This window comes from Oreochromis aureus, linkage group 4 (genome assembly GCF_013358895.1).
Source record: "Oreochromis aureus strain Israel breed Guangdong linkage group 4, ZZ_aureus, whole genome shotgun sequence".
Taxonomy (NCBI): domain Eukaryota; kingdom Metazoa; phylum Chordata; class Actinopteri; order Cichliformes; family Cichlidae; genus Oreochromis; species Oreochromis aureus.
In genome coordinates, this window is record NC_052945.1 from 26,752,022 (window position 1) to 26,770,835 (window position 18,814).

Here is an 18,814-nt window from a genome sequence, read left to right on the forward strand (position 1 = left end):
ACTTACTCTCTAACTGGTATATTTTTAATACAAAATATTTAATGTCAAAGTCAGGGAAAATTCAAGAGTTTTTGGTGGTTAATCTGAATATATATGTTGCTTGAATGAAGACCGAGAGTATTAGTATTAGTTCAGGGTCAGTTACAGACCTTATCATCACAGGGCTTTGTGCAGTCCTCTGGAATACTAAGTTCACCCTTATTGCTTCCATAGAAACTCGGAGTAAGTAGCACAAGTGAAAATAAATGAGAAGGTGTGTCCAAACCTTTAACTGGTAGTGAACGTCAATCAGGAGAATAAAATATTAGAAACCCTTTTAAACGTAATGCAGTCCAGTACACTATCATGAATGTTCATATTATATTTGACACTGAGAAAGGGAAACTGGGAGCTTAGTGCATAATATGTAGTATATTTTAAATATCATTACTTTGTATTAACATAAAACACCTACTTAAAATGAACATATGAGTTAAACTGGTTACATTAAAAATGACTGCATTCCATTTAATTTTTTATAAATCCATATAATACCTGCTGAATTAAAAATGACCACGTTTTATTTTGGCTTTTAACAAAAGACATTGTTTCACAATTTATTTATTTTTTTGTAAAATTTGATTCTTATCAGTTCACAACATGAGTTAAATCCATAGAATGTAGATTTGGAAGCTGACATCTCAGCAGAGGATTGGAAATCAGCTTGTGCTGTAACACAGATGCTGAACTCACGCCTCGGAATAACACACTACAAATACTGCATTTTATGCAGCTGTAAGACAGCCTGTTTCAGTTTAAGCGCTGTTTGCATGCTCAAAAAAATGTTTTGTCTCACTCCCTTTTCTTCTTGTTGCATGTTGAAGCTCTACTTGGAACCTTGTTAAGAGCCAACCATGCAAAATATGATTTTTTGCCATTTTTCAAGTGGTCTTAAACTTTTGACTGGGACTGTATATAGTGGAAGCCAGAAAATATTTGGAGACCTTTTTTTGAACTTGATTTGGATTTTTTTTTTAAAGCCAGTTGGTATAACTGATAAATGTTTGGTTTCTTTAGAAATAAGGAAAAGTTTTTAACATCTTGTTTGTTATACTTAGTTACAAAAAAGGTTTTCTTTCGATATGGATTGGTGTTTATCAATGCGATAAATGTTTCCATATACCTTTTGTTTTTTTTTTTTTTTTCTGTTTTAATGTTAATAATATTTGAAAAAATGCTGATGAGAGTGTCTTGTCTCCAGATGCATGACATTGTAATGATGGGGACTTTGAAGATCCATCTTCTAGCAGCTCATCTGTCTCCCAGTTATTCACTCTGGCAGAGTTAAATGACTGAGGATGAGATTTAGATATGCCAAAGGAAGCGACTGTCGCCTCAGTGAGAAAAACCTCCTGCCTCCAGAAATCAAATTTTTGAGAATGATCTTATTCCATTCGTCCAAATGGATGATGACTTTATCTTTTGTGTTGATGTTAAAGGTCTTTTGAGTGCAATGGGTTGTTACAATGCAGAGGACTGGAGGTTGTTTATTGGTAGTTTAAATGCCAGCCTAATCTGGGTCTTGATGCATTGAAGGCAGGTAGTTTGCATCTGTGCCAGTTGGTCATTCTGTCCAGTTACACCTATGAAACCAATGAAAATATGCAAATTGTGTTGAAGAAATTGAAATACAACCAGCACAAATCGACCAAATGAGAGAAAAAAAACTGTATTTGTAACAAAACTGTACATGACTGAATATTTTATAAGATTTTTAAAAACTTTATTAAGTAATATTAGCTCTTTTCTGCAAAATAGCATGCTTATATTTATTGATGCAGAGCTGTGATGTTAAAGATTTCATGAAAATTTAAAGGGTTATTATTCTGCTAATGGGATTGTGTTGACAGACCAGGGCTGTGCAGCTGGTATTCACCACTGGCAGATCCAGTTATGTTGGGGCAGCAGGTTTCCCACGGTGTCTCCAGACACACACATTTGTCACATGTGCTCAGTCTGAACCTGCTCTCATCACCAGCAGTGGTCTGTGGCCATCACCTGCAAACCATTTCCTTTTTATTCTGTTGTCACTTTCATTTTGCACCAAGGAATGTGAACTGGATCCACAGTGGTTTCTGTTTGATAACTGGACACACTGATAACTCTGGTGTGATCACATGATTTTTTTTTTTTTTTTTTTTTTTGGAGCAGTGTATTGTCCCTGTAACAGAAAACACTTAAAGAATTCAGCATTTTATTAGAATCAAAGTATCTTTGATCTATCTGTTTATAAGACTGGGGAAACCTGCAGTCAGCTGAGACTCAAGAAATCACTTGAATGAGTGATGAAACGTTTCTCCTACTGAAAACGCTACGTCAAGATGAACAGTATCAACTTTTGGGGATAGAATCAAAGTATTTTTGGATCCCGTTCCTGCCTTTTGTTCTGTTCTCTTGTTAGGATGATCGCGCACTGCCTCCATGATGTTGAATCCATGACTGATTTGGTTTGCTATCACTGTCAGGTCCAAACAAAAACAAAAAACCTGTTGCATGATGGATCAGAATCTGATGATACTTTTCTGTGTTCCTAATTCCATCAACTTCAACAAGATCTCCAACACCACTGGCTGAACTGCATCCCCAAACCATGACAGAGCCTCCACTGTGTTTTACAGATGGCTGTAGACCGGGGAGGGAACTCCAGGCCTCGAGGGCCGGTGTCTTGCAGGTTTTAGATATTACCCTGGGTCAACACACCTGAATCAAATGATTAGTTCATTACCAGTACTCTGGAGAACTTCAAGACATGTTGAGGAGGTAATTTAACCATTTAAATCAGATCAACTGTGTTGGATCAAGGACACATCTAAAACCTGCAGGACACCGGCCCTTGAGGCCCGGAGTTCGACACCGTGCTGTAGCCATCTCTTCCAGACATACTGATGAACGTTTAAATAAAAAATGTCAAAATTGGATTCATCAGTTGTCACATGTCACTCATTTTCAGTTCAGTTCTTGTGTAACACCTCAACCTTTTTTCTCTGTTTTCCTTTACTTAAGAATAGCTTCTTGACAGCCACCCATCTACTGAGACCATTTCTGATGATGTCCAGATGCACTGGCCACCCCCATTATTTATTTCTGCTTAAAACAGATTATTATGGAATTCTAAATCTTATCTGTTTTTTATATGTACCTATTTTCAATGATAACAACTTTAATAGCAGGAAATTAAGTAGGCATATAATTAATTTTCTCTTTTTGTTGCCATGTTTTTCGAGTAACCTATATGTGACAAAATATAAAACTGGAAATTCTGTTTTTGGTGTGCCACCCCAATATTTTTAGTGGCCCCTATATGGCCACCAAAAAATTCTGGACGCACCCCTGTTTAAAAACTGTACTTTTCAATATTACTGTCAAATAAGTCGCTCTCCACTTTCGCTGTAGTGAAAGCCGCTGTATTTGACTGAGATAAAAGTGGAGCACCACTGTCCCCTGCAGATTGAAATCGGCGAAAATCCTCAGAAAAAAGGAAAAAAAGAGAGAGAAAAAAAGAGCCCAGAACCGGTTTCCGGACACTCCCGAACATTTACGAAGACAGCCTCTTCTTCCCGTCGTCGAGCGCTCCCTCCTCCCCCCTTTCACGCCTAATGTTGCTGTACCTCAAACCCTCCCCCCGTATCAGAGGAGTAGAAACAACAAGCCGCCATTTTGTTTGTGCGGACAGACCGTCAGAAACAGGAGGAGATAACCGAGAGAAGGAGCGACTCCGCGACCCACGACAGCCGCTCCGGGAACCGCCGGGGGACGAAAGAGTGCCCGAATCCTGTCCGTGCTATCCGGGGAGAGAAAGCATCACGAAAACCGATAAGACGTCAGTGGAGGGAAAACCGAGTCGGTGACATATATATGTGTATATGTATGCATGAGAAGGAAATACTCCGAAAAATCCAAGGAAGGGGGTGTTTGCGGAGCGGAGACGGGGAGGAGAGGCGGAAGAGGACTGTGTCTCATAACGAGGGGAAAAACCTGCCAAAAAAAAAGAGGAGGAAAACATCAACATGAAAAATCATAATGTGTCCGTCGCGGAGGAGGAGAGAGCCCGCATAGACAATTATATAAATAAATTGCTGCCGGGCAGAAGAGAGAGGTGGAAAGAAAGACGGGTTTAAAGAGAAGGGGGGAAAAATTGCCAGGATCAACGCGGAGGGGGCATTCACCATCACAAAGAGTCAATGAGAGGATTTTGTCAGCCCAAAATATTTCAAGGAGGAGGGGTGTCAACATTATTGTGCCGATCTGAAGCTTTCCGCTTCCGAAATAGCCGTCAGATTTTGATCAATTTTTCTCCAGTCGCCGTTGATCTTCTGCTTTTGCTTCAGAGCTTTTCTTTCTTTTTCCTCCTCCACGCGTGGCCAAGACATCCTTAAAAGCGGCGATATTTGTGATTTAATCTGAGGGTTTTTTTTTCTCAAGTGTTTTTAAAAAACCAGGGGAGGAACCTCTTGTGGAGCACAAGTAACCCAACAGACCGTCCTCTGCAAGAGAGGAAAAAAACTGATTAGATCAATCTGACTGCCCGCTGATTGGCAATTTGCGCCGTGATCGTCCTCGGGAAGTGTACGGAGAGATAAAGTGTGCATGTGTGGGGAGATTGCACAAGAACTGTGATTTTTTTTTTCTTCTTTTTTTGGTTTTGAAGATCTTCTGTTTGCAGCCGTGCTGACTGCAAGACATCTCGCGCAAGCGGGTTGCAACAACCACTACGTGCAATACGAGTCCTGTTCTTTCTGACTACAGTGCCTTTTGCATGGTCAAACACTTAAGTGCACAAACAAGTCGGCATGTACATGCAGAACACAACGAATGCTTGCATTGGGTTATATGCAGTGAGACATATACAGCCGTGATAGACTTTTATTTTTACCCAAGAAACCGTAAACCTGGCGTGTCGTCTCTCTGTGCAGCTGACTAATTTCTTCAGCTACTTTAAAGCTGTAAAGGCTGTTTGTAGTGCAGCTTTAACCGTGTCCACTGCCTTGTTTTACTTCTGAGGGAAATCAGTAGCACTGAGAGAGGTCCGATCAGAGAGGAGGAGAGAAATCTGTTGCATGAGAGAGCTTGGCTCCTGGAGTTAACACAGGAGACGGAAAGAAAGGAGGAAAAAAAACAACAACTCCTGGCTTCTGTTTGCTGGATCACAGTTGTCTTTTTTGTGCCCTGACAAATTGCTCTCCACCCCCCTCACCCGGCTTGGAGCGATTCGGATTTGAAACGGAGATTTTCTCCGCCGACTATGCCGGGCAGGACTGAGTACAGCCCGGAGGACAGATCTTGGGACGGTTTTTGTGTCGCAGAAGAGGCTACATGAGGTTGTCAGAGGGCCGCACGCTTGCCTTTTTTGCCGACTCCACCTTCCCACCTCCTCCGTCGCCGCCGCCGCCTCCTCCTGCTGCTGCTCAAATCTGTGAAGAAACAAAATCTCCGACTGGGGAGGGGGACTGATATCTGCAGAGAGGAATAAAACGAGAGGGGAGGACTGAAAGAACTCAACACTGCTGTGCCTCTCTCCCCTACCGTCCCCCCCGAGCGGTGGGGGAACGATCAGAAAGGTTTCTTAAAAGGACTGGGAGACGCAAATAAAGGGGGTGGGGGGATTGCATTTGCCCTCCGTGGATCTAAAGCATTTTATTTTTAATTCTTCCAAAAAAATATGGCCGATAATGTTCTGGAGTCCGGCCCGCCTTCAGCCAAGAGGCCCAAGCTGTCCTCTCCTGCTCTCTCGGTGTCTGCCAGTGATGGAAATGGTAAATATTTGGCATGCATTATTAAGGCTGAATAAAATATAAACCAGCTTCACTGTGAGGTGTGTGTAAATAGCCGGTCAGTTTTCGGAGTCCCTGCAGAGTTGCACTAGTTGCCTTGACTGACATGCTCAAAGTTGCTGCTTGCAAACAGCAACATGTTGTTGTCTTGGGGAGTTTATTTGTTTGTTTATTTTTTAAAGTCTTAATCCGAGAGGTTTTGGCCGCTAATTGGGGAACATGGTAATAGTTGTGGCGGCAGGAACAACTTTTCCAGCACTTGTGTTTTGATGCGTTAGCCTCAACAGGCTAGCTAGCAGCAACTATTAGGGTCCACCTCCAAACAATGGAAGAGGCGAGTCAGCCCAGTTTGCTTCAAGTTGTAGAGGTAGTTTTGAATTGAGTAATTTGAAGAATTAAAGTGCCGACACATTAAGCACCGGGCTTCTTACATATCCCGATGAAAACTACAGAAAGAGAGGGTTTTTCCGAGGCAGCTCTAAGAGAAAGTGAGGGTAGCCGAGCAGCTAGCTAGTAGCTAGGCAGATAAACCCACCAGACCGGCTCAACTGAGCCCTGCATCTGGTTAGCAAAGACAAAAACTTCAATGAAACAAGTCTTTCTGAGTATCAGTCGATAACCAGTGACTCTGAGAGAGAAATACCCTTTGAGGTATGATTATTGTGTTTTTAGCGCTAAGCATACTGGGTTTTACTAAACTATTGTCATATACAAGCTAGCTATTGTTTGACTTGAATAAGTTGGGCAGAGCGTCCTTGTCCCGCAGAAGTTACAGCTTTGTTAATTTTCTCACTGCTGCCGGGTTTAAACGAAACAGTAAGCAAGCCACAGACTTTGAAATGTCTTCTTTGGTGCCCTTTGTTCAGAGGCCTTTTTCCTTTTAGCTTTTCGGTCGTACTATCAGAGCCCATTCTGGTTCTCTGTCCCCATTGTTTGGCTACACTGCGACGCTGCGCCGCACTTGGTGCAGCTCACTTTTCAAATATGATTACAACAAAGCGTGTCGCAGGCAGAGCAGCTGGACGTGTTTCACCTCGTATGTGAAGTTGGATCTGTTAGTGCAAAGACATTCATGCGAGGCGCAGTGAAATCTTTGGAAGTATTTGATCCAATAAGTGAGAAGTCATTATGGGAATTTCAAGTTTAGTGAGGTGCTAACATCTCGTAAAGTACCATAAAAATGTAGGTAATGCTCTTGTCACTTTTATATGAAAGGTATACTTAAAAACAGGTTATGATTTTAATGTGCCTACTGTTGCAGTAGATGTGACTTCTTGCATGTCTCTGCAGTTCTTGCTCTTGAACCATAGAACTGCAGTTCAAATTCACACCCTTCAAGGTGCTGCACTGTTTACCTCTGCGGCTTCTCGCCTTGTCCCCACTCCATGTGTGGCATCCCACCAAACCACAAACTGGGGCCCTGGGGAGAGGTCCAGGCTGTGAGAGGCAGCTGGTGCTGGTCTTGTTTCCTGCCTATACACTCTAATAGTTGATTATTTAAAAAACAAACAAACAAAAAAACCCTGTTAACAAAATCTCTAGTTTTCTGACTGGTAATAATTCTGTTTTTCCGACACTGCGTGTATAGAGCAGGTAGTGCAACATTTGAAAAATAGTTGCAGGACGGCACTGTGTAGCGTTTGTCTAGGGTGTTGATCATTTTCCTAAATCCCTCGTTTTGCACAGTGTTGATGGGAGCCATATCTTTAGCCAGGTGATAAGTGATAGCCTCCGTAATTTCTTTGTGCCTGCGAGAGTTCGACGGTTATGGGGAAGCGCTGTATAAAGTTCCCGTTATTGATGTGGTTGACCGGGACGGATTTTCTCCTGTCACTTTCTTGGCCTTTACAGCTTCGTCATCTCTCACGTGCTCTCCGTTGTTTTTTCCCTGCCAGCTGGTGTGGTATAAGGCTCTTGTCATTTGTTGAGCAGGAAGAGTGAGCGCTTGTTTTCATGCAGATTATGTCCCGGATCAAAATGCGGTACAATCGTCACCTTTTTTTTTTTTTTTTTTTTTTTTAAATCGTTGTCATTTGGAAATGAGATTGCACATAAGTATGAATTAAGATCGCGATTTTCTAACGATTAATTGTGCAGCCCTACAAGATCCCCAACACCACTGGCTTAACAGTGGTACAGACACTCACTGTTGTACCTCTCTCTTGACTTCCCCTGTACGTACTGATGACAGTTTGAGCCAGAAATGTCACATTTGGATTCAAAACTCCATCAGACCAGTTGTCACTGATTTTTGGTCCAGTTCTTGTGTAATTTGGCGTCCCTCAGCCTTCCACTGAGACCGTTTCTAGTGACCCTTCAGTGAATAGTAGGTGGATCAGCAAAAAGTTCTTATGGACACAGCCACCCCTGTGCTTCTTCGTTTGGCTCAAAACTGTAGCTTACATCCACTGAACTAAACTGACATGTAGTTACAATGCCATGATTTTTTTTTCTTCTTCCTGATTTCTTTATTTATTTATTCCATATGCGTCACATTTATGTGGTTCAGCTAATGAATATGCAAAGATGTCCTGAGAAGATACAAAATGTGGTCCTTAAATGAAGATTGAATTTAAAAAAAAAAAAAAAAACTAGTTAAATTGAAATTGCACTCAGCTTTTCAAAAATGTGGTTAATCACAGTTCATGATTTAACAAAATACTTTTTCACATTGGGACAGGTAGGTTTTTTTCTCCTTATTAAATGAAATATTCACTTAAAACTGAATTTTGTATTTACTCAGGTTATATTTTTCTAAGAAAAACTGTGTTTGTTGATGATGTGTACCGAATATGCAAAAAACGAAGACATAAGGGAAATGCTTTTTTCACAGCACTGTACATATAGTCTACACTAACTTCACCATTGCTTCAACCTGTAAAATACAGCACATGTTGATGCTCAGATAATAAATATCTAATATAGTCATAATAATTTAACATTGTCCAGCGGCGCCGTGCTTTTTAGTTGTTTATATAAAGGTATGTTTTGTATTCGCTCTTTAAAAAAATATAACTTCAAACCTTCACCACCAGTGGGCAGTGATTTACCAGTCGCTACACTGAAATGTTTTTGATGTGAGACGCTGTTCTATGCTGATAAAGCCGCTGTGACGAAACTTATTGGTTTGCGAAGCCTGGAGCTGATCATTTTCACACACACACCCCGGTGTTTTTAAGATGGATGTGATGAGTGATGGGTGGATTAGACTGTGAAACCCCACTCAGTGGTTTATTTTACTAATTGAATTTAATGTTCAGTAGGACTTGAAACTAGCATTGAGGCTATAATCCCATCTGGATAGACATCAGTGAGGCCCATTTTACCCTGGGACAAGATTGCTAAATGACCCCCCCTTTTTTTAAAAATGGTTTTGTATGAAAAAAGTTTTACATATTGGCTGAAATCAGACACATAATATTACATTTGCTCTAGTTTTACACTTAAAAAAATCTGCTAATGTCACAGGGCCTAAATCACTCACCAATTTTAATAGTCAGTTGTCCCATGACGTCCTGTTGTTACCTAGTAACATGAGCAAAAGGTAAGTAGGTGGGAGATAATAGATTTAGTCAAACTGAATTGACCACAGCACCTGTTTGCAGCATGTGTTTACAGTCTGTGTGTGTTTCTGTCTGTAGGATGTATTTGGTGCCTGTGCAGAAACATTTCTGTGAAACCTGGTGGGTTGAAGCCAAAGACGGTTCCACCTCGTTACCTTGGCCAGCCCAGTCCTTTCACTCATCCGCACCTCATCAAACATGGTGAGTATTGTTTACAGTGGACAGCTGATCTTGTAAAATGTCATTTCTTCATTTATTTTTTTAAGGAAAGCATGCTTCTCCTCAGGTGAGGTAACCCCAGGTTTGAGCCAGACAGAATATGAGCTCCATGAGACACCGACTGGCCTCGCTTATCGAGGCTCAGGCTGAAAGACTCGGACCTTCTGCTTCCTCCAGCACCCATGTGGCCATCATTTTGTCTCACCCAACTAGATACATGACCAATGACATCCCTTATCCCTTCCATCAGAACCAGGTGAGCACTTGGTTCCAAGGTGCATTCAGTTCAGAATTCTTCAGAAAGGAGAAAAAATTGGATTTTCCTCTTCTTCCTTTTCCTGGGTGAAATTTTATTTTGGTCTACTGAGTACTTCTTGTAATTTTAGCAAGTTTTTACTAATTCATCTCAAAACATATTTTCCTCAGGATTTCCTCTACCTCAGTGGTTTCCTCGAACCTGACAGTGCCTTGGTTCTTCACGGGAAGGGTCGACCAGACCAAGCTATTTTGTTCGTCCCTCGCAGAGACCCGGGGAGAGAACTGTGGGACGGACCGCGGTCTGGGAAGGACGGAGCAGCTGCTTTGACCGGCATAGAGAGAGTTCATAGCATAGAAGAACTTGGTGCTGTACTCAAGAGCCTGAAAGGTGGGTGCATGGGAGTGGGCAGGGGGGATTACTCTTTGCAATCCTGCAAAAAACAATGTGTTATGGTTTATTCCTTCCAGATCACTAACTGCGATATCTTTCTCTGACAAAGCAAAAGGAGGTCCAATGGATTTGGTTGGTCAGTCTGAATTACGTATGTTGCTTGAATAAAGAAACAAAATGACACTGCTTCAGGGTCTTTCACAGACCTTATTATCATATTGATCTATCGATCTATCGATCTATCGATCTATCGATGGATGGATGGATGGATGGATGGATGGATGGATAGATGCGCGCGCAGTGTTTTGGAAGCAAAACTTTTGCCCAGGAGTGTCGGTCTTAACAAATTAACCACAAGGTCAGAAAATCTGCAAAAGACCCAGAAGCATCGAATGAACGAATCACATTTGTTAGTGATGTTGCTTTGCTCAGATAGTGCTCTCACTGATGCAGGCATGCAGTGCCCTTAAGATGTCATTTCCCCTCTGTCCAGCAGCTGAAGCTTGGCACAAATTAAGCCATGCATTAGGACTATGATCCTTAATAGCAAATGGATGAAAAAGAAAATTCAGGGTGTCAGTCAGACCTCACCTGACAGGCCTAGACTCGCCTCAAGTCCAGACTGTAGCACAACTAAAATGCTTTGGTGGAAGCTTAAGAGAGCTGTGCATAAACGAATGCCCACAAACCTCAATGAGGTGAAGCAATGTTGTAAAGAGTGGACCAAAATCCCTCCACAATGATGTAAGAAACTGATAAAGTCACACAGTAAATGATTACTTCAGGTTATTGCTGCTGAGGTGGGTTGCTCTTCGTCTTCATAAATGAAGAGCAGGTGTATTCAAGACTTCACTAGATGCAATAAATAAGGATTCTAGAGTTCTGCAGTCTGCGACCGTTAATAATTGTTCTGTGTTCACATTTTTTGTTTCTGCACCTGCGGATCTGTGTCGATTCTTTTATCCCTCAGCTGTAAAATGCTAATGGGGTATTATCATCACCCCACCGAGCAGCCTGGTGGGCAGCATGGATATGATAACTCAAGAGTGAGAAAGTAGGATTTTCAAATTGATACCATAGGTGCATCTACTCAAAATCTGGGATGAGTATTTGACTTTGACCTCAAGGTCAAGATCAGAGCTCAAGTTTTGTGAAAATCACCTAGGCTCTTCAAATTTAAACTGCAGGTGCATCTACTGGGAGGCTGAGGGGCAGCACCGCCAGTATTTTAAGTTTTTTTTATTGACTGATGTGAAGACGTTCTTATTGACAGGACGGTAGTAGAGAAAGACAGGAAGTGTGAGGTAAATAAAATGCAGTGCAACAAAGATCCAGCTGCTGGAAGCCTTGGGTGGAAAAACTTAAGTGGACAAGTAGCACAGTTGTTGAATAAATGCTTTCCTATTTCAGTCCCTAAACTTTTCATTCAGGTATTAAAATATTTTTCTTTTTTTCTATTTAGTTCTTTTATCACTTCACAGATTGTGAATTCAAATTCACTCTTAGCATTTCTGTCTTCTCTGATCCTCTTCCAGGCACTATGCTGTGGTACGATACTTCTCAGCCGGCTCACCCTCGGCTCCACCAGGCTCACGTGTGTCCCGTTCTGGAGGCGGGGCCGACACCGCGCACTCTCAGACCTCTCATACACTCTCTCAGGGCCCTCAAAAGCTCAGCCGAAGTGGCTCTCATGCAAGAAGCGGGTCGAATCACGGCACAGGTTGATGTTTAAATTGGTTCCTGTGAAGCTCTTGAAGACTCCAAGTGAATGTTAGATTTATAAAGCGTACTTGCAGCAGCTCATATTGTTATCTTTCAGGCTTTTAGGAGGACAATGGCTCTGTCTCAAGGAGATGTGGATGAAGCTGTTCTGTTTGCTAAGGTGACTTCTGTGATGACCTTTATTTCTTCACTGCCTTTACGTGTACGAGCAGTCATTATCTTTGTGTCTTTCATTGATTAGGCTCATGATGTAATTATTAGAACAGTAAGTTTATTGATTTTTACAGTTGGAGAAGCAGCATTGAAATTTTCCAAATTTACCTCCTAATTTCATGAATCTGCTTTAAAAGAGCAGGTATGGAACTCAGAGAGTTGTACCTTAAACTGAAAATGCTGTTTAAGTCTTACAGTGTCTACTTTACTTGTTACGTACTGTGCTGTGCAAAAGTCTTGAGCCACCCCTAATTTCTTTATATTTACTATTAGCAGCCTGACCCAAAACACATTTAATCCCATTTCTTTTGGTTGAATCTTTGAAAATTAAGAAGTCTGATAGGCCTCCAAATAGCCCGGACCTCAACATCATTGAAGCTGTGTGGGATCATGTTGACAGAGAACAGAACAAAATGCAGCCGACATCCAAAGAAGAGCTTTGGAAGAAGCCTGGAGATCTATTCCTCAAGACGGCTTAAAGAAATGACAACAAAGCTGCCTAAGAGAGATCAGACTGTGTTGAAAAATAAAGGGGGAAATATCCATCCACCCATCCATCCATCCATTTTCTTCCGCTTATCCGGGGCTGGGTCACGGGGGCAGCAGCCCAAGCAGAGAAGCCCAGACCTCCCTCTCCCCAGCCACCTCCTCCAGCTTATCCGGGGGAACACCAAGGCGTTCCCAGGCCAGCCGAGAGATATAATCTCTCCAGCGTGTCCTGGGTCTGCCCCGGGGCCTCCTCCCGGTGGGACATGCCTGGAAATCCTCGCCCAGGAGGTATCCTTGTCAGATGCCCGAACCACCTCAACTGGCTCCTTTCGATGTGGAGGAGCAGCGGCTCTACTCTGAGCCCCTCCTGAATGGCCGAACTTCTCACCCTATCTCTAAGGGAGAGGCCAACCACCTTTCGGAGGAAGCCCATTTCCACCGCTTGTATTCGCGATCTCGTTCTTTCGGTCACTACCCACAGCTCGTGACCATAGGTGAGGGTAGGGGCGTAGATCGACCTGTAAATTGAGAGCTTCACGTTTACACTCAGCTCCCTCTTCACCACAACAGACCGGTACAGCGTCCGCATCGCTGCAGCCGCTGCACCAATCCATCTGTCGATCTCCCGCTCCCTTCTCCCATCACTTGTGAACAAGACCCCAAGATACTTAAACTCCTCCACTTGGGGCAGGGTCTCGTCCCAAGTGGAGGGAAATATCACATTTTCAAACTTATTAGAATTGTATAAACACTGTTTGTGCCTTACATACAGTATCTCTGTGTATGTTTACACATTTTTTTTATACATTGCTGCACTTATTTACCCTTTTTTCTTGCAAAATATAGAAGAAGGCTCGAGTCTTTTGCACACTGTTGTATAATAACTGAGTTTATAGTCATTTCTCAAGTACATATGCCTATTTAACATAACCTTTTTTTCCAGTTTGATTTTGAGAATCGGATCCATGGTGCTAATTTTCTTGCACCCTCCTGTGATTGCTGGAGGAAATCGAGCTAACACTCTGCACTACATAAATAACAACCAAATAATCAAGGTAATTACTCCATGAACACGTCAGAGGACACTGATATTCCTGAGAATAATTAGTTTACATGTATTTAAGTAGCATATATGACTCATTATGTTTTGCTCCCTCCTCTTTGTCTCCTCCATCAGGATGGTGAAATGGTGTTGCTGGATGGTGGTTGCGAATACTTTGGTTATGTCAGTGATATCACTCGAACGTGGCCAATAAATGGAAAGTAAGCAAGCTGATTACACGGACAGTTAAAATATTTGGCACCAACTGTTTATAGAAGTGATAGTTTCCTTAATGAGCTCATGTGTAAGCACTACATTACATTATGAATAGACAAAGATCTTTCCTTGATACTCTATCAAAGAGTAAAATGAAAAGTCTGTCACATTCCTCTCACTGAAAAATGCCATTTTTGCTGTCTATAAATGCAGGGGGGTGATCTAGCTTTTGGAAACTAAACTACACAACTACAATCGCTGATTGTAGGTTTGAACCTTTACGCCTTGTGTTGTTGCAGAAGTTCTTTACCATCTGTTGTCATGACATCGCTAAGGAGGGTGTAACATAGAGTGACGTTGCCATTTGTGCATCGTAGCACATGATTCAGTGTAGAACAGTGTAAATTTGTCAAACTTCATTTTACACTCAGGTTTATTTAGTCATCTATTTGGTCCAGTTATTTGTTTCCAGAATGCATCTGTTTATAAAGGTGGTTCACATCACCTCCAATCCTGGTTTGGTGAACATGGTATTCAACCATAAACATCATTTTATCTGATTTCTAGAATTTAGGTCCCTTAAATTAAAGAAACTGTAGTCTGTGTTTTTGAAGGTTGATCAGTTCCAGTCACAGAAATAAACTGGTTTTTTTTTTTTTTTTTTTTTTTGTACAACACTAGATTCAGTCCTGCACAGACTGAGCTCTATGAATCCGTCCTGGAGGTCCAGCGCTCCTGTTTATCTCTCTGCTCTCCAGGCGTCAGTCTTGATCACATCTACAGCACCATGCTGGCTCTGCTGGGACGACAGCTTAAGCGGCTTGGCATCCTCGAGGCCAGTACCAGCGACGCTGAGGCGCTAAAGGTAATAATTGGAAAAACAGTGGGTGCTCAGATTGGTTGGTAGATTGTTTGTGTACTTTACATTTAATGAGGCTCATCTGCACAGTCTCATGGTCCCTAGAGGAGGAGTCCAGACAAATCTTACTTTTCCTCAGAATTTTTACACATGCAGCGGACTTCAAGTAGTCGTCAAAGAAGTATAAGAGGAATAACTACTCTGTTGTCGGGTCTCCGACTGTCCGTATCTGCAACAGAGTATAATTTAGGCTTCAAAAGGAATGGTGACGTTATATTCTTATGAAGTCAGATTTCCCTTTCAGTATTACAGGGAATATGCTCCATGCTGGACTTCCATTCATCTTTTATTTTGGTGTTTTAAGTGCTCTTTAATGTGGTTGTGCTTTGTTAAGGTTTATGTGAGCTTTGACTTTATTTATTTATTTAAATTCCAGGCTGCAAGGCGGTACTGCCCCCACCATGTTGGCCATTACCTGGGCATGGATGTCCACGACACTCCTGAACTATCTCGCTCACAACCTCTTCAGCCAGGAATGGCCATCACCATAGAGCCAGGTTTAAAATCCACACGGCTGCACGTGCATGTAAATGCTCTGTCCTGTTACCATTACGGCTCACGTTGTGTCTTGCTCCAGGGCTATACATCTGTGAAGACAACGACCAAGTGCCGAAGCACTTCCGAGGCCTGGGTGTCCGGATTGAGGATGACGTGGTGATCAGAGAGAAGGAGGACCTCTGATTCTGTCCTCTGACGCACCAAAGACCATCGCTGATGTAGAGCGGGCCTGTGCACAGAGATAGGGCAGAGAGAAAGAGAACTGACCGAGTGCTACTCACTGCTATCTGTTTATATCATGAGACTCAGGGCCGTGGTGCATTACAGGTGGGAGCACACTATAAGGCTTTAGTTTTCAAGTCACAACAACCTGTTACCCTCGCTACTCTGTCTATGAAATACTGGCTGCATTAGAACAACTCAGCTCCAAGACATAAAACCAAACAGCCAAACATTAAGTTACAATTCTTTGAAGATATTATTTACAAAAAAAGGCAGATTAGATTCTTCCATCAGTGAGCCAAATCTGACACTAAAGTCTAAATCAACATCTACAAACAACAGCTAACATTCTGCTTTACTTAAAAATTAGATCCAGCTACCATGAAAGTATTTTACATCATAAAACCTGTTTGATTCTCATCATGTTTTCTGAACTATGGTTCATTTTCTTATCTCACTGAAGAAGTTGCACACAGAAGTGCATAATTGTTTTCCAGCTCATAATGCAGTACAAAGGATCCAAACCCTGAATACTGAACAGACTGTCTGGAAAGGCTGCTCGTCATAAATCTGGAGTTATTGTGATGTCGTCATTGATCTGCTGAATGTGAAAAAGGTCACAAGAGAGTCAGTGTGTGCTGGATTTTGTTTTTCTTTTAACAGAGAGGAGAGTTGTGTTCTTTTCTAAATTATTGTGTAATAAAATATTTCCAATATTTCTTTCATAACTAATAAATTCAATGGGTTTAACTTGGGTTACTTATGGAGGATGTTTTGTTGGTTGATCATAGGGAGAGACGCCCTTTCCTTCACTATATTATAGGGGTCAGTTGTCCCCTTATGTCTTGGACAAAAAGGACAGTATTGTAAGACCATTCATTCAATTCAGTTTTTATCTATATGGTGTAAAATCATGACAGAATTCGCTTCAAGGTGCTTTATATTGTTAAGCAAGAGAGAGAAAATCCTAATAACTCCATAAAACCAAGCACTTGGTGACAGCAGGAAGAAAAGGGTCATTTTTAACAGGAAGAAAGTTTGAGCAATACCAGACTGTGGACAGACCAGCCCTAATTCAATGCTTTATCAAAATGAAAGTTTTAAGCCTAATCTTAAAAGTAGAGAAGGGTCTGTCTCGAATCCAAACTGGGAGCTGGTTCCAGAGAAGAGGGGCCTGAAAGCTGAAGGCTCTGCCTCCCATTCTACTTTTAGATACTCTGGAAACCTCAAATAAGCCTGCACTGTGAGAGCCAAGTGCTCTTTTGAATGATAAAATTCATGAAATGCTTTGTTCCTACTGTCAAGCCTCAAGGTTTAAATTTAAAAGATCTCAGTGCATTTCAGGTGAAGGCTGGTATATTTATACTACTTACTCTCTAACTGGTATATTTTTAATACAAAATATTTAATGTCAAAGTCAGGGAAAATTCAAGAGTTTTTGGTGGTTAATCTGAATATATATGTTGCTTGAATGAAGACCGAGAGTATTAGTATTAGTTCAGGGTCAGTTACAGACCTTATCATCACAGGGCTTTGTGCAGTCCTCTGGAATACTAAGTTCACCCTTATTGCTTCCATAGAAACTCGGAGTAAGTAGCACAAGTGAAAATAAATGAGAAGGTGTGTCCAAACCTTTAACTGGTAGTGAACGTCAATCAGGAGAATAAAATATTAGAAACCCTTTTAAACGTAATGCAGTCCAGTACACTATCATGAATGTTCATATTATATTTGACACTGAAAGGGAAACTGGGAGCTTAGTGCATAATATGTAGTATATTTTAAATATCATTACTTTGTATTAACATAAAACACCTACTTAAAATGAACATATGAGTTAAACTGGTTACATTAAAATGACTGCATTCCATTTAATTTTTATAAATCCATATAATACCTGCTGAATTAAAAATGACCACGTTTTATTTTGGCTTTTAACAAAAGACATTGTTTCACAATTTATTTATTTTTTGTAAAATTTGATTCTTATCAGTTCACAACATGAGTTAAATCCATAGAATGTAGATTTGGAAGCTGACATCTCAGCAGAGGATTGGAAATCAGCTTGTGCTGTAACACAGATGCTGAACTCACGCCTCGGAATAACACACTACAAATACTGCATTTTATGCAGCTGTAAGACAGCCTGTTTCAGTTTAAGCGCTGTTTGCATGCTCAAAAAATGTTTTGTCTCACTCCCTTTTCTTCTTGTTGCATGTTGAAGCTCTACTTGGAACCTTGTTAAGAGCCAACCATGCAAAATATGATTTTTGCCATTTTTCAAGTGGTCTTAAACTTTTGACTGGGACTGTATATAGTGGAAGCCAGAAAATATTTGGAGACCTTTTTGAACTTGATTTGGATTTTTTTTTAAAGCCAGTTGGTATAACTGATAAATGTTTGGTTTCTTTAGAAATAAGGAAAAGTTTTTAACATCTTGTTTGTTATACTTAGTTACAAAAAAGGTTTTCTTTCGATATGGATTGGTGTTTATCAATGCGATAAATGTTTCCATATACCTTTTGTTTTCTTTTTTTTTTTCTGTTTTAATGTTAATAATATTTGAAAAAAATGCTGATGAGAGTGTCTTGTCTCCAGATGCATGACATTGTAATGATGGGGACTTTGAAGATCCATCTTCTAGCAGCTCATCTGTCTCCCAGTTATTCACTCTGGCAGAGTTAAATGACTGAGGATGAGATTTAGATATGCCAAAGGAAGCGACTGTCGCCTCAGTGAGAAAAACCTCCTGCCTCCAGAAATCAAATTTTTGAGAATGATCTTATTCCATTCGTCCAAATGGATGATGACTTTATCTTTTGTGTTGATGTTAAAGGTCTTTTGAGTGCAATGGGTTGTTACAATGCAGAGGACTGGAGGTTGTTTATTGGTAGTTTAAATGCCAGCCTAATCTGGGTCTTGATGCATTGAAGGCAGGTAGTTTGCATCTGTGCCAGTTGGTCATTCTGTCCAGTTACACCTATGAAACCAATGAAAATATGCAAATTGTGTTGAAGAAATTGAAATACAACCAGCACAAATCGACCAAATGAGAGAAAAAAAACTGTATTTGTAACAAAACTGTACATGACTGAATATTTTATAAGATTTTTTAAAAACTTTATTAAGTAATATTAGCTCTTTTCTGCAAAATAGCATGCTTATATTTATTGATGCAGAGCTGTGATGTTAAAGATTTCATGAAAATTTAAAGGGTTATTATTCTGCTAATGGGATTGTGTTGACAGACCA

The 18,814-nt window shown here is 41.0% G+C and overlaps 1 pseudogene; it reads left to right on the forward strand.

The window, feature by feature from the left end:
* Positions 1-4,947: 4,947 nt before the first annotated feature.
* LOC120439979 lies at positions 4,948-16,317 on the forward strand (annotated as a pseudogene).
* The last annotated feature ends 2,497 nt before the right edge of the window (positions 16,318-18,814 follow it).